At 35.6% G+C, this 16521-nt stretch overlaps 1 protein-coding gene across 15 annotated transcripts in view; it reads right to left on the reverse strand.

The window, feature by feature from the left end:
- The window catches only part of LOC136825784 (excitatory amino acid transporter 3-like), a 525422-nt gene that overhangs the window by 99498 nt on the left and 409403 nt on the right, over positions 1-16521 (reverse strand). For 2 of the 15 annotated variants that reach the window (XM_067082678.1, XM_067082668.1), the window contains exon 3: positions 1028-1095. The exons of 12 other annotated variants lie outside the window; for them this stretch is intronic. The gene's annotated coding sequence lies outside the window, so the exon portion shown is untranslated. Of the gene's footprint in view, positions 1-916; positions 988-1027; positions 1096-16521 lie in introns of those variants that run through there. One more of the 15 variants, XM_067082673.1, reaches the window with a different exon arrangement.

The raw sequence follows: 16521 nt of genomic DNA on the forward strand, positions 1-16521 counted from the left end.
CTAAGAAAATCAGACTGTATCCTTTCCTTCTGACTGTCATTTTACATTAAGATACGTTTTTGCTATTTCAGCGTAAGCGCAAGTCATCCCCACAACGCTGAGAGGCGTAATGATTCACTATGATGAACTAATATTTCCGTGACTAAAACAGAACTAATCGCAATCTCTTTCCTAACCTTACAGACGCACTCAACGAACATATCACTTGACAATACCCCTGAGGCTTTCAGGAGACTGGAATAACATGTTATAAATTCATATTTCAAACAATAATAACATCGTCTTAGCAAGTCGACATTAAAAGCAAAACCGAAAGTAATAATTCAAGATACTGTGTCACAAATGTTACACTTTCCCCAATCATCAAAGTGACACGGAATACCCGCCTCAATCGCAGCGCTCGTGAAAAGCAGACCTCACTTAAAATCACAAGTCATAAGTTGCTGACCATTATTTTTAATGTGGTTTCAGTATTACGAATCTATTCTACAATCAAAGAATACTTCGTTATAGATCTTCGTATGATTGTACACACTTGCAAGAACTTTGCTCGACAGAACTTCACAATGAAGATGACAATACCTTTGCAACATGTGCCTCTTTTGCATTAGAGGTACACTATTTTACCAGTGTTTCATATGTTGAAAAGGCTTCAACTTTTCATAGTGAAGTTTTGTCGAGCCAAGCCCTTGCAAGAGTGAATAAGCATATGAAGGTATATAGCGAGTATTCCTTGATTGTAATATTGATACCACATTCTTTCTCACTGTCATTTTACATTAAAACGCATTTTCGTTATTTCAACAAACACTCAACTCATCCCCGCAACGCTGAGAGGCGTAACGATTCACAATCATTAACTATAACCATTTCCGTGATCAACATAAAACTAATACCACATCTTTCCTAATCTTACAAAAACGAGGAGTACTAATCGCTTGATACTCGGACGATGCACACACCCGGGACGCACAATGTGTTTTTACTAAACTTTTTATACGTGAAACATGCTTCATATTTGTCTTACTGTGTTAACTATGTATGCGCCAGATGTTCACTGCAACACCTGTGACCTTTCGCTGCATCCAAACTTACCTGGAAGGGGAGAGAAAATATTTGGGGTATTAAAAGAGATACAAAATGGAAAGGATTAAAAACTCATTTCTACAATGATTATGAATTAAGAACTAGTTTTCTAATTAGTTTTCTAAATCGATTACGAATTAAGAACTAGTTTTACAATTAGTTTTCTAAAACGATTATGAATTAAGAACTAGTTTTAATAATTAGTTTTCTAAAATGATTATGAATTAAAACTAGTTTTCTAAAATGATTATGAATTAAAAACTAGTTTTCTAATTAGTTTTCTAAAATGATTATGAATTAAGAACTAGTTTTCTAATTAGTTTTCTAAATCGATTATGAATTAAGAACTAGTTTTACAATTAGTTTTCTAAAACGATTATGAATTAAGAACTAGTTTTAATAATTAGTTTTCTAAAATGATTATGAATTAAAACTAGTTTTCTAAAATGATTATGAATTAAAAACTAGTGTTCTAATTAGTTTTCTAAAATGATTATGAATTAAGAACTAGTTTTCTAATTAGTTTTCTACAATGATTATGAATTAAGAACTAGTTTTCTAATTAGTTTTCTACAATGATTATGAATTAAAACTAGTTTTCTACAATGATTTTGAATTAAGAACTAATTTTCTAATATGATTAGGAATTAAGAACTAGTTTTCTAATATGATTTGAATTAAGAACTAGTTTTCTAAGTGATTATGAATTAAGAACTAGTTTTCTAATTAGTTTTCTACAATGATTATGAATTAAAACTAGTTTTCTAAAATGATTATGAATTAAGAACTAGTTTTCTAATTAGTTTTCTACAATGATTATGAATTAAAACTAGTTTTCTACAATGATTTTGAATTAAGAACTAATTTTCTAATATGATTAGGAATTAAGAACTTGTTTTCTAATATGATTTGAATTAAGAACTAGTTTTCTAAGTGATTATGAATTAAGAACTAGTTTTCTAAAATGATTGTGAATTAAGAACTAGTTTTCTCAACGATTAGGAATTATTAAGTAATTTTCAAAAATTATTATGAATTAAGAACTAGTTTTCTAAACGATTAAGAATTAAGAACTAGTTTTCTAAAATGAGTATGAATTATTAAGTAATTTTCCAAAATGATTACGAATATTAAGTAATTTTTTAAAATGATTATGAATATTAGGTAATTTTCTAATATGATTATGAATTATAAACTAATTTTCTAAAATTATTATGAATTTATAAACTAATTTTCGATTAAACTTGCCTCAAACCAGTCCAAACCATCGTTACTACAGGAATGTTCGTTTTCAAGTTTACTTTAGCCACGGCCAACGAGCCGAAATGTTTTATTATCGTAACCAGGCAACCTACCGATCAAGAGACAGTCCGATTCCGTGTGTAATAAACACACTTGAAAAATTTTTCCCCATATATACAAACAGCATTGACGTTTACTGTCAGCTATAGTTGATTCTTACTTGTAAAATTCATCATCTATTTTTGCAGATACGTAATAATTCTGTCAGTTTTTAAAGTTGCTGATTGTAATATATCAAGGATTTGAATAATGCCATCCATCTCTTCCGTAAATTTAGCTTTCTTAATGTCATTTCTCTTCATGTCGATCTGAGAAAATGAGGTGGAAAGGAGTGAAGTTTAATTGCAAGGACATCTTATAGGATCTTCTTCTACTTGGCAACTGTTCTACCCCGTAATTAAGTTCACTAAATCCCTTCTTCGAGACGAACGCTATAAGCCATCGCTCTAACACAGATGGTGAAACAAGTGGGCCATTATGCTGAACTGCAATCCCACCTTTGTGTCATTCTCAAGACTTCCTGAATGTCAAGGTTGGCAGCTGTTGTCTTAGGATGATCCAGAATATATCATCAGTAATTATTACATAAAACAATAGGAAAGAATCCTGTCATTACAACAGCGACTATTTCTCTTGTAAATTAGTTTCTATTCCACATCTTTTTGTCTATCTAAGCAAACACACGCTTTCAAAGCTTGTAACAACAGGTAGTAATATTAACAATTCCCACAAGGTGTCCGGCTGGGTCCACACAGCAGCAAAAACACGTCATATACACGTCGGAAACTTATAACACACACCTCACAAACGTGTTGAATACAAGTCAACAATTTACCGTTGCTCCTAAGCAATGCTTGACACAATTCTCCATCGTTTTCCAAAGATTCGTTTTCCACGAAGTCGCTGACTTGTTTTCAACCTGACTGTGATATGTATGCGATACGTTGTCAACGTGTTTATGACATGTTTTACTGTATTTTAAGGACTGAGAGGTGAACGACATTTTGGGGCGCAGCTGCCTGCAAGTCGATGATAAGTAGTAGAAAAATATTTACATATTTACATCCAATGATTTCATACGCCAAATGGTGACTTCTCTAAATTGCATACGAATCTCTCTCTCTCTCTCTCTCTCTCTCTCTCTCTCTCTCTCTCTCTCTCTCTCTCTCTATATATATATATATATATATATATATACTTATAAACAAAGACACATATACATGATCGGTTCGGGATCATACGCTGGCCATTCAGTTTATGAGCTAACCACGCCATCATGTGCGCTGTGAAATAAGAGAGAGAGAGAGAGAGAGAGAGAGAGAGAGAGAGAGAGAGAGAGAGAGAGAGAGAACAGTGTCTCCAAAATGTGGTTCTTGTTTTCCTCACTGATTATGATAGCACTGGAGAGAGAGAGAGAGAGAGAGAGAGAGAGAGAGAGAGAGAGAGAGAGAGAGAGAGAGAGAGAGAGAGAGAGAGAGTCCAAATTGTGGTTCTTGTTTTCCTCACTGATTATGATAGCATTGAGAGAGAGAGAGAGAGAGAGAGAGAGAGAGAGAGAGAGAGAGAGAGAGAGAGAGAGAATAATAATTCTCCAAAATGTGGTTCCATTTTCAAAGAAGCGAAACAATGCAAATTGTAGTCATGCCACACAAAAAACTGAGCCCATTGTATAAAAATTTTAAAGCATGCAGTTTTTTTTTTTTGCGAAAAACCTGCCAGTGTACCCAACATGTAATGGATTTTAAGTGTAGTATTATTTTTCTCTGAAGATTTTTGCGAGATGCAAAAAATTGCGACATTTATACACGTGCCCCTTTGCACGGATCAATAAGAACTACTAGTGGCTTGGTCATACATATAAATTCGAGCAAATATAGTTTATTACTCAACACACACACACACACACAACACACACACACACACACACACACACATATATATATATATATATATATATATATATATATATATATATATATATATATATAATATTGTCATTTATACACACTTGCGCCCTAAAGGAAATTACATTTTTATGATAACTGCCTTTGCTCTTGCCTGCATTCTAAACTGAACCTTAAGGGTTTGGCACATACAATAAACACACAATATATAAATATACACACACACACATATACACATATACACATATATCCCTTGAAGGCTGTGTGGTTTAAGGCGTCACTGTAGTCCTGAGTTCTTGTCTCCTGTGGTTCGAGCCCACGAGACGACGAAATTATTATCAACTAAAAAATTCTCCTTCGGATAACATAAATGAAAATATATTATTTCCAAGGCAGAGCGAATTCGATATTAAAGGACATTTGTAGCTTAATGCTTATATATATATATATATATATATATATATATATATATATATATATATAATATATATATATATACATACATATATATATATATATATATATATATATATAATATATATATATATATATATATATATATATATATATATAAAGACAGAATCCACTGAGGAAAGAGAAACAACGGAGTGCTGCAAGGCCTTTCGACTCATCGTCCTTTCCTTAGCAGACTGAAGAAATATAAAATAAGTTATATATATATATATATATATATATATATATATATATATATATATATATATATATATATATATATATGTATATATATATATATATATATATATATATACCAGAGTCTGCTTATCGTTCTGCTTTCTGATTTGTTCACATCAAAAAGAAGACATGAGGATTTTCACAATGTTACAATTCATGCAGAGATTATGGCAGCAAGACTTTCGAATTTTCCCTTTTTCCAATTAAAAGCACATTCCATTTACGCTTCACGAATTTAGCTGAAATGAATGAAAAACTACGCTGTGAAATACGAGCGCCAACTGCTACTATGAACACGTAACTTCAACTGACGAATCCACGGAGACCTAAGAATTTTGTGTTACGAAGACTGAATGTCAAAACGGCAATTATAAACTAAGGTCAGATAAAATCCTGCACTTTTATTGATTACATTTTAAACTATACCGAAAGAACGAAGAAATAAAATAAACAAGTAAAAAATTCCCCAGAAGTTTCTTCGGCGCAATCGAGTTTTCTGTACAACCGCTACAGCGTATCATCGAGGCCACCGAAAATAGATCTATCTTTTCGTGGTCTCGGTATAACGCTGTATAAGCCGCGGCCCACAAAACTTTAACCACGGCCCGTTGGTGCCATATCCTATATCGTTTCCCGAAGCACGACTGTGGCTGACTTTAATCTTAAATCAAATAAAAACTACTGAGGAGGCTAGAGAGCTGTAATTTGGTATGTTTGATGATTGGAGGGTGGATGGTGAACATAATAATTTGCAGAGAGAGAGTTTACAATGTGATCCAGCACTACATTTGCCTAACCTATCACATGCGTCTTCACATAGACGGGCATTATGTCGCAGGTCCCCCACCGACAGTGAGGCAGTACCGTGCCCCAAATTCCCGAACTAAACCCCAAAATCTTGAGCAATGGCAACAATGCTATAGGATGCACGGATGCTGTTAAAAGCGTGTTCCAGCAGTCATTATACACTTTCTTTCACAGCAATAATTCTGATTTATTTTCTTGTATCGGAATAATTCGACAGTAAACGTGGTATTATTATTATTATTATTATTATTATTATTATTATTATTATTATTATTATTATTATTATTATTATTATTATTATTATTCAGAAGATGAACCGTATTCATATGGAACAAGTCCATCACAGGGGCCACTGACTTGAAATTCAAGCCTCCAAAGAATATGGTGTTTATTAGGAAGAAGTAAGAGAAGGTAAAGGGAAATACAGAAAGAAGAGATACCACTTATTAAAAAACAAAAAAAAAAAAAATTAATAAATTAATGAATAGATAAAAATGTATTAAAATGCAAGGAGAATAGCATTAGGGTAGTAATGCATTGCATCTTCGCTTGAACTTCTGAAGAAGTTCCAATTGTTCGACGTCAATGTTAAGCTCATCATCTGAAGGGGATAATCTTATCCATTCATATTCGATGCCCATATAAAAAACTTTCTATAATATTACTGATTCCCAAAAAAAAGTGGAAATAAACTTAAAAAAAAAAACAATAAAACTAAACTGCAGAACCAAAAACAAAAGCTTGGTGAATATAATAACGGTCGATTTTTTTTCTTTCACCGAAACTTTTTTTTTTTTTACTTTCGAGAAGCAACATTATGAAGAAATAAACTCTTTACATATGCATATTTTCGGGGCTGAGAAAATATCCGACTGGAATATATGAATAGGTTTGGGGCTGAGAAAACATCCGACTGGTATATATGGATGGCTCTCTCTCTCTCTCTCTCTCTCTCTCTCTCTCTCTCTCTCTCTCTCTCTCTCTCTCTCTCAAACACACGCAAAGAAGCAAAAAACCGATCAATATATCACGGGGAGGGATCAAAATGTTCATCATATGAGAGCGAGAGAGAGAGAGACAGAGAGAGAAAGAGAGAGATCAGACGTAAAATGCGTTCCTGTCATATTTTGCCCTGGGCGTTTTCTAAACAGTGCCCACCACTTGCTCAAACCACCTACGCGACCCGAACTTAAACCAGTAATTTTTATTTATCTAAACGCCGTCAATCTCTGAAAAAACGCGATCTAAAGAACTTCATTTGGAATAAAAAAAAGAAATAAACAGAAATCGACGAAAACAATTACTAATAAAGTCTATCCCTTTAGTCCACAACGTGCAATCCTTTCAAAACCCGACTGGATTTTATTTCTCCGACATCTATTCATTCAATCCTTAAAAAAAAAAAAAAAAAAAAAAAAAAAAGTTTTTGGTTTAAACAAAACTCTTATCCCCCAAAACTGAGATTTCATCTGCCAATTACCTCCGACATTTCATTTCATTATTTACATTTTTCATTTCGTTTACTTTCATTTTCCGTTTCTCTCTCTCTCTCTCTGCGGAGAACCCTTTCCTTCCGAACTCATTCCTTTTCCTCCCAAAGTGCCCCATTCAGTTTTCATTTTTGCTTCATTTTTACTCTCAGCCACCTCTCTCCTTCCCCTTCGTTGGCTGATTTGAATTCTCCCACTTCTCTCCTCGGCTGAAGAAGGACCACATTTTGGAGAATCATTATTCTCTCTCTCTCTCTCGCCAATGCTATCATAATCAGTGAGAGAAAAAAAAAACATTCTGGAAAATCATTATTCTCTGTCTCTCCAATGCTATCATAATCAGTGAGGAATAAAGAACCACATTTTGGAGAATCATTATTACTTCTCTTTCTCTCTCTCTCTCCAATGCTAACAGTGAGGGGAAAAAAAGAACCACATTCTGGAGAATCATTATTACTTCTCTCTCTCTCTCTCTCCAATGCTATCAGTGAGGGGAAAAAAGAACATTCTGGAGAATCATTAGTCTCTCTCTCTCTCTCTCTCTCTCAACACAATGATGAGGCTCCTCGATTGGCACTTGACAAATGCCAATGGGAATCCACGGCGGAATCCGTATCCAGTTTTCTCGCATATTTTTTTTTCTTTTTGGTAATGCAATGAATTTTCTTTTCTTTTTTTTGTTGATACGCATCGCCCAGATTCTTTCGCCGTACCAGGAGGTGAAATATATTTTGCAGTTTTTCATCCTTACTGAATTTTTTTTCCGCCTTATATTCAAGCGAAATTCATAATTTTTTCAAACATTTCATTAATTACCACTAAAAAGTAACCTAACCAGACCATTAAAGGAACAGTGCACAGAACCTTTGACAACACATATAACACACAGCACAAGGCATACTGTAGTCGATTGCCAAACTGATATAGGCGAGCAGGTGCGACAACCTAATCTCCTTTACTTGATAAGAAGTTCGCTATGGTCCTTCCAATTATACATATCACTGTGAAGCTCGCAGCTTCATCCCTTAGGTCCAGAGCGCATTATGGATGCAACCTTCCCTCACCTTATGTATACTACTTTTCATTATTTGAGCACTTGGTTGTCAGTTCACCTGGGGAAATTGGGGAGATGCCACATTCGTCACCCAACTTTTATTCCCCCCATATTAAGCGCTTCGCTAAATGCTAAGAATAGAATAGAATATAGAATCAAGGCCAGAGGCCAAGCGCTGGGACCTATGAGGTCATTCGGCGCTGAAACGGAAATTGACAGTAGAAAGGTTTGAAAGGTGCTACAGGTGTAAAAAAAACCTGGCAGTTGCACTATTAAAAAATTGTTAGGAGGGGGTGGATAGTAAGATGGAAGAAAGAGAATATGAACGAAGGTACAGCTAAAGGAATGGAAGAGGTTGCAGCTAGGGGCCGAGGGAACGCTGCAAAGAACCTAAAGTAATGCCTACAGTGCACCGCATGAGGTGCACTGACGGCATTACGGGGTCTCTAAATGCTAAAATCACTTGATCTCCAATCCTACCCTTGCTAACACCTTCCATCCTATTATCCTTATCCTCCTCTTCCAACTGACATTAGGATCAACCCTCTCCACCTACTCTAACACCCCCCCACCCCAAGGGGACCCCCAACTCCAATCTTCTTAGCAAATAACTGCTGGAAACGAAGGCCCACTTGATTTGGGCAGGAATCGCTTTTTTGTGCGGATTAAATTAGCTTCTGGTGTAGTTCGATTGCAGGATTATTCCCTTTTCGAAATGAATTCGAACGTTAGGATCGCTCTCTCTCTCTCTCTCTCTCTCTCTCTCTCTCTCTCTCTCTCTCTCTCTCTCTCTCTCTCTCTCTCTCTATATATATATATATATATATATATATATATATATATATATGTATATATACATACAAAACACACACACACATATATATATCTACCGAACGTTAAGATAGATTATTCTCTCTCTCTCTCTCTCTCTCTCTCTCTCTCTCTCTCTCTCTCTCTCTCTCTCTGAAGTGATAATTTCACAGAAAATTTAACGCCAATTACCGTCACTGACATTAAACTGTCCCAAGAGAAAAAACACAGCAAAATACAAAGCTAGAAGTTAAATCCCCTTCAGTTTACAAAAATAAAAAATCACAATAAAAACATACATAAAATAATCACAGAACAGGTCCCTGATTAACGTTAATATTATAGTTACTTGACCTTTATTCATATCTTAACTACTTATTGGCCAATCTCAAAGGTGATATTTTATCACAAGAACATAATACACTCATATAACCTTATATAATTTTCAATATACCAGATAATGGATAAAACAAACTCAGGTACGTACGCATCCAACCGTATGATAGCCAAGTAAATCCCAGAGAGCCAGCTCTTTCCACACCTCAAAATGAATCTATTTTGAGTTATCTGGTATCAAAGGAACAGTATCTTTACTATCACTTCGCTGGCTCCTTCAAAATTAATTACACCTTTCCATAAGACACCGAGCTTACATAATAAACAAAATCTCATTTGATGCAAATATCGTAAAACATGTAGGAATGGAGAAAAGGAAAGAGAAAGTATAACACTTTTCAAACGAAGCCCTTTCACAGCAAGAGCCCGTGCTGCTGGCATACGGTCTGTTTAATCTAGACTGAATGACAATGAAAACAAACAGGACCAGCGCGCTCTCGCTTTCTTTATCCTCTGCCTCTAAGATATTATTATTTTTTTTTATAATCAGACTACTAATTATTGTCTGGAAGATTCAGATGCCCTAAGATTAATGGTTTGGACTCACGTAAATTAAAAAGCCTACCTAACAAATTTGGTTGGGGGCTGAAACACGAAGTGATGTTCTAAGCTTCGGTCTTTTTAACATGACGTACAATCAAAATATAAGTTAGTATATTTTCAGTATATAGAGATAATACATAAATACATACACACATATAATGTGTATAGCCTATACACTATGGGAATGCGTATACGCATATTCTACTACAACTACTTCAGCAACTGCTCAAATTTTCATTGAATCAATAAATCCGCTTTTGGTATACACAGCAATTAGGATAATACACCTATTATTATCATCATCATCATCATCGTCATCCTCTAAACCATCATTTCTAATTACGCCACTGCACCATTACAAGAAGCCATACGCACTTCCATCACGTGACCAGTAACCCAATTGCGTCAATACCAATGAAGTCATTCCGAGATCAATTAAAGCATAATATAATTGTATTCATAACAATCAAGACGAATTCGTGCTAATTCATCCCGTAATCTGACTAATCACATCAGCGGAAAATAAACAAAGCGCACAGACGTCTGCCATGGGGGAAGCTATGACGTCACACGCATTAGCGTGACGTCACAGATCCACCCAGAAAGCCATTTAAGAGCAATCATGCTAATCACGAGGCGTGACGTCAATCGGGTGCAGCCAATTACGTGGAAATTGCTTTCTGATCCTACTACGTACAACGCAACAGTGCGTCGACCAGCAACTTTGTCAGTAATTCATAAAACTTTTTTTTTTATTTTAATTTCATTTTTTTTATTTGATAGGTGGGCATTCCGCTATGGAAATTAGTCCACATAATCAGTCTCTCTGACTTCCTCATTTGTAAAGTCGTACTTTTCCAATAATAATAATAATAATAATAATAATAATAATAATAATAATAATAATCATCTCACAATCCCACGAGTCACTAAGACGATGAAGAAATCCACAATGGAGTAATTGTAAATATATATTGAAAATATATAAAGAGCTTTGTACATATTTTTAATATATATTTACAATTACACCTTTGTAGATTTCTTCACCAATAATAATAATAATAATAATAATAATAATAATAATAATAATAATAATATTATTATTATTATACTAACTACCTCTCTACGCACAGAACACCTCAGCTGATACCTACTTTCCCGGACGAGCGCTCGCGCGCATGCGCACAGCCTAATATCCTCATTTCCTTCCAGGGCATAAATATAATCCTTTACGGGCTAAACGGGAATCCTCTTAATAGGAGATTCCGTTCGTAAGGTCGCGGCGATGATTGGAATGGGGGGTGGGGGTCCTTTGTGTCGCAGAAGGAATCCTGGATGAGCCCAAGAAATTCCTCTCCCTCCCCTGGAGCTCAAACATTTACCCAGTGGCCCCCCAGGGGCAAGGATTGATTTGATAGATGATGTTAGCAACAGCAGTGGCGAAACAAATTCAGTTATGTAGTAGTGGAAATATATTCAAAAATAGATCTGGACTGAGAGCTTTCGGGAATCTGCTCGATTCCCATTTTCAGTCTGAATGAAAATGGGAATCGAAATGATTCCCGAAAGCTTTCTGGTCAGATTTACGAATATATTTGTACCGATACGTAACTGTGGATTTGTTTCATCAATGCTGTTTCTAATATCATTTATTAAATCAATCATTTCGTCTGTAGGTGAAAAATAAGAAACGGGGTTTCTTATTTTTCACCTGTGGTGTGTGATAAATGAATCACGTACAAAAGTGATAATATCATATATTATATATATATATATATATATATATATATATATATATATATATATATATATATATATATATATATATATATATATATATATATATATATATATATATATATATATATATATATATACATACATACATACATATCGGTAAACGACGGCAGTAAATAATCGAATAATCGAAATTGAGATTATTAATGATAATAATTTCGATGCTTGTCTAAGGTGCAATTAAATGAGCTCTTGAGGAACACGGTCAGATTATCACATAGGATGTACGCACGCTTATACGACCTCGCTTACAACGCTAACAAGAGGAAGTACTTGGGGGCACCGACACTTACTTTATACGAGAGAGAGAGAGAGAGAGAGAGAGAGAGAGAGAGAGAGAGAGAGAGAGAGAGAGAGAGGGTTTTCTACATCAAATAATGCATTTATATACAGCTTGAGAGAGAGAGAGAGAGAGAGAGAGAGAGAGAGAGAGAGAGAGAGAGAGAGAGAGAGAGTTTTGATCTAATAAGGCATTTATATAAAGCTAGAGAGAGAGAGAGAGAGAGAGAGAGAGAGAGAGAGAGAGAGAGAGAGAGAGAGAGAGAGAGAGAGTTTTCTATATCTAATAATAATGCATTTATATGCAGCCAAGTGTAACTCGGATCTTCTACATGATTTAACCTTCTCTTCCAAAAGGAAATTTGGTTTCACCTTAAGAACGGAATTACTCCCTTTCAGCATTACATGTGCTTTCTTAAAAGATAGAGTAAATAGACTGTAAAAAAAATAAAAACTTGACAATGAAAGTAAATTACAAAATTTAAAATAAGAGATAAAATTGCCAAAACATAATTAACTCAAGTAGTTCGTCGTTTTCTTCAAATAACAAAAAAAATTTCAGAAAATAAAATAAATCGAAGACATAAACGGTTTAAAGTGTTCTACGATTTACTGAGAAGTGTGATTACTAACAAAAATCCAGCATAAACAAGTAAAAAATGCGCCGAAGTTTCTTCGGCGCAATCGAGTTTTCTATACAGCTACTATAACGTATAAGCAAGGCCACCGGAAATAGACCTATCTTTCGGTGGTCTCGGTATAATGCTGTATGAGCCCCGGTCCATGAAACTTTAACCACAACCCGTTGGTGGCCTATCCTTTATAGTTGCCGGAGGCACGATTATGGCTAACTTTAACCTTATAAATAAAATAAAAATTACTGAGGGCAGACGGCCGCAATTTGCTACGTTTGATGATTGGAGGGTGGATGACCAACATACCAATTTGCAGCCCTCTAGCCTCAGTAGTTTTAAGATCAGAGGGCGGACAGAAAAAGTGCGGAGAGAAAAAAGCGCGGACAGAAAAGTGCGGACAGAATAAAATGCGGACGGACAGACAAAGCCGGCACAATGGTTTTCTATTACCGAAAACTAAAAATGTTTAAGTTCATATGTACAAGACTCGTAGAATTTCACGAATTACTTAAAAGCAGTCTCATAATGAAAACCACTATAGAAAGTCACAGTTATCATGAAATTAATATCAGTACATTCACAATGATCATCATACAGGCTAATGATGAAACCTATGATGAAAAAAAAATCTGAATGACCATCAAAATTAGAAGCCACAAGAAGAAGTGAGTGAGAGCCCTGTCAAATAAAAATATAAACTATCTAAAAATTTAAAAGATCAACCATGGTGAACGTGGCCACAATGGTCGTCAAAATATAGTGATTGATTAAAGCTTCAGTAAACATAACTAAAAAGAAAAAGGAAAAAGGAATTAACAAAGAATAAAAATAAAAAAAGGCAAAAGTTCAGGTCAAAACCGGCGAATATCAAAAGCGACTGACTGAATATGACTAGAATTAACAAAAAGTAAATAAAAAAAAAGAGAAAGCAAGGGCTCAGCGAATATCAAAACCGTCGACTGAATATGACCAGAATTAAAAATAAATAAATAAAAAAAGAAAGCAACGGCTCAGGTCAAAAACAGCGAATATCAAAAGATATTGATTCAATATGCCTAGAATTAAAAAAAAAAAAAAAAAAAGAAGAGAAAGCAAGGGTTCAGCGAATATCAAAACCTTCCGATTGAATATGACTAGAGTTAAAAGTAAATAAATAAATACAAAAAAGAAAGCAAGGGTTCAGGTCAAAACCAGCGAATATCAAAAGCGACTGACTGAATATGACTAGAATTAACAAAAAAAAAAAAAAAAAAAAAGAGAAAGCAAAGGTTGAGCGAATATCAAAACCGTCCGATTGAATTCGACTAGAACTACCAAAAATAAAAAAAATAAAAATAAAAAATAAAAAAAAGGGTTCAGGTCAAAACCAGCGAGCATCAAAACCGACTGATCAAAAAACCATCCTCAGAGGAACTAGAGCCATCATGAAAACCATCACAAAAGCCAAAAGGGGTCCTGAGCTCTGGCGTCCCTGGACACGAAGTAGCAATGTTCTCTCGACAAGAGAAGAGTCCAAACTACATCCTGTGCCAATAGGAGCGTCCTCTTTACAAGGGGAGGGGAGGGGGAATAAGGCAAGAGGGGACATGGAGACGACAGGGATCAGCAGGAGTAGGAGGGGGAGGGGGAGGGGTTGGGTGATAGATACTGTTCACCACATACAAGTTGAGGGGGTTTGGGACAATGGGTGAAGGGGGAAAGGGAGGGGAGGGGAGGGATCCTAGGACATGCATGAAGGGCCTATCACCTGACCCGTTCCCTCCTTCCGCCACCCCACCCGTCATCACCACTACAGGAGGAGGGGGAGTGGGCTAAGGGATCTATTGAGAGAGGGAGAGAGAGAGAGAGAGAGCGAGAGAGAGAGAGCTGGAGAAAGGAAGGAGAGGAGGAGGAGGAGGAGGATCTATCTTTCCTTGGTATGTTCCTCCATGGGACTTCCGAGGGTCCTTCCGCCAGCAGCCCGCCAGGGGAGATGGATCGCCGCCGCCCTCGATGGATTCCCATAGACGCCCCTGGCGAGGACAGCAGCAGCAGCAGCCCTCCCCTGAGAGCCCCTGGACCCCCTGGACCCCTGGGCCCGCCCCCGCCGTCCCCGTGGAATCGAGAGATAAGGGAAGCTCGTCCCTGTCCCATTTCAATTTAAGTACAAACTGGAGGCTATTCGGGAGCCGTTGCAACACAGCGCGGAAGCACGGCGACTTCCCAGGATGGAGTACGATGGCGTCTCTTCAAGTGTGATGACTTCCTTCTCTCTCTCTCTCTCTCTCTCTCTCTCTCTCTCTCTCTTCTTAGTTTACTCTGCGTTCCTTCAATATCCAGGGAATTTATTAATTCTCTCCAGAGGGGAGTCATGCAGCGAAATGGAAAAATAAGATAGCAATGCATCCAAAATACAAATAAGAATGCTACATAACAAACAACATGCAAACTCAGTTTCAAATTGCAAATAATTCTAGGGAGAACTAAGACGGAACCAACCTCTAAGAGCTTCTTGGTATTTAAACTTTCGTGTCAAACTCCCAACAAGAAATGATATCAAATGCCTACATCTACGTTACTTGGCAGATTTGATTTTCTAAGGGAACCCCAGTTTGAAAACAAACTTGAAAAGAGGCGTTCGGTGGGAATAATTATGCTTTGTGTTCTGAAGAAATATACTAGTATGATGAAAAGACAGGAACAGGAGGAGGAAAAATGACTGAAATTTTTTTAAGCTTCAAAATACATTGCTGAAGGTTAAAACTGAGAAGAGGTCAGTTCACACATCGACCTACTTACTCATTACTTTCAGTAAGAGATACTTTAAAATGAAATCATACAAACATCACTCTTTTACACCGTAGCTTCTGTATTTTCCGATTTTTAGTAAAAACTCGCATTCTGTTCCTGCCACCTTACCAAGGTTCCATTCTGAAGTTCAAGCGAAGATGCAATGCATTGCTACCCTAATACAATTCTCCTTGTATTTTAATAATTTACTTACATTTATGTCTATTTATTTATTAATTTGTTAATTTATCTGTTTTTCTAATAATTGATCTCTTCTTTCTATATTTCCCATTATCTCCTGTTACTTCTTTCCAACGAACACCATAACTGGAAGCTTGAATTTCAAGTCAATGGCCCCTATGGTTGGCTTGTTCCATATGAATAGGCTTCATCTTCTGAATAATAATAATAATAATAATAATAATAATAATAATAATAATAATAATAATAATAATAATAATAATAATATTAATAATAATAATAATAATAATAATAATAATAATATAATAATAATAAAAGACTGAAGATGAATCAACATAATAAAAGTTCTTTTGTGAGAAATTATTCTTTGTAAGTTTCTAAAATCACGACAGATAAAAAAAAATTTAATATGCACCAAACACAAGTGCAATCACGTCGCATATCTAAACCAACATCTAAAATGCGTGAAATCCAAAACAACGTAACAAATTTAACTCCCTCCCTCCCTCAACATATACATAAAACAAGCATGAGAAACATAAACCAAGTATGAGGTGTAAAGCAAACATTAAACCGCTATTGCAATAATTACCGTATAATCACAATTCCACGGACACTTCAAGATGACTGATGGTACTTCTCTACGCAAGAGCTCCGTGGAACGTACGTAATGTGATACCACGAAGTCTCGAGTGAGATTATTGGAGGATTTAAAAACACGAGCCTTCAGTACTTGTTGGGTTTCGCAGCTGACA

The sequence above is a fragment of the Macrobrachium rosenbergii genome, chromosome 39 (assembly GCF_040412425.1).
Source record: "Macrobrachium rosenbergii isolate ZJJX-2024 chromosome 39, ASM4041242v1, whole genome shotgun sequence".
NCBI classification, from domain to species: domain Eukaryota; kingdom Metazoa; phylum Arthropoda; class Malacostraca; order Decapoda; family Palaemonidae; genus Macrobrachium; species Macrobrachium rosenbergii.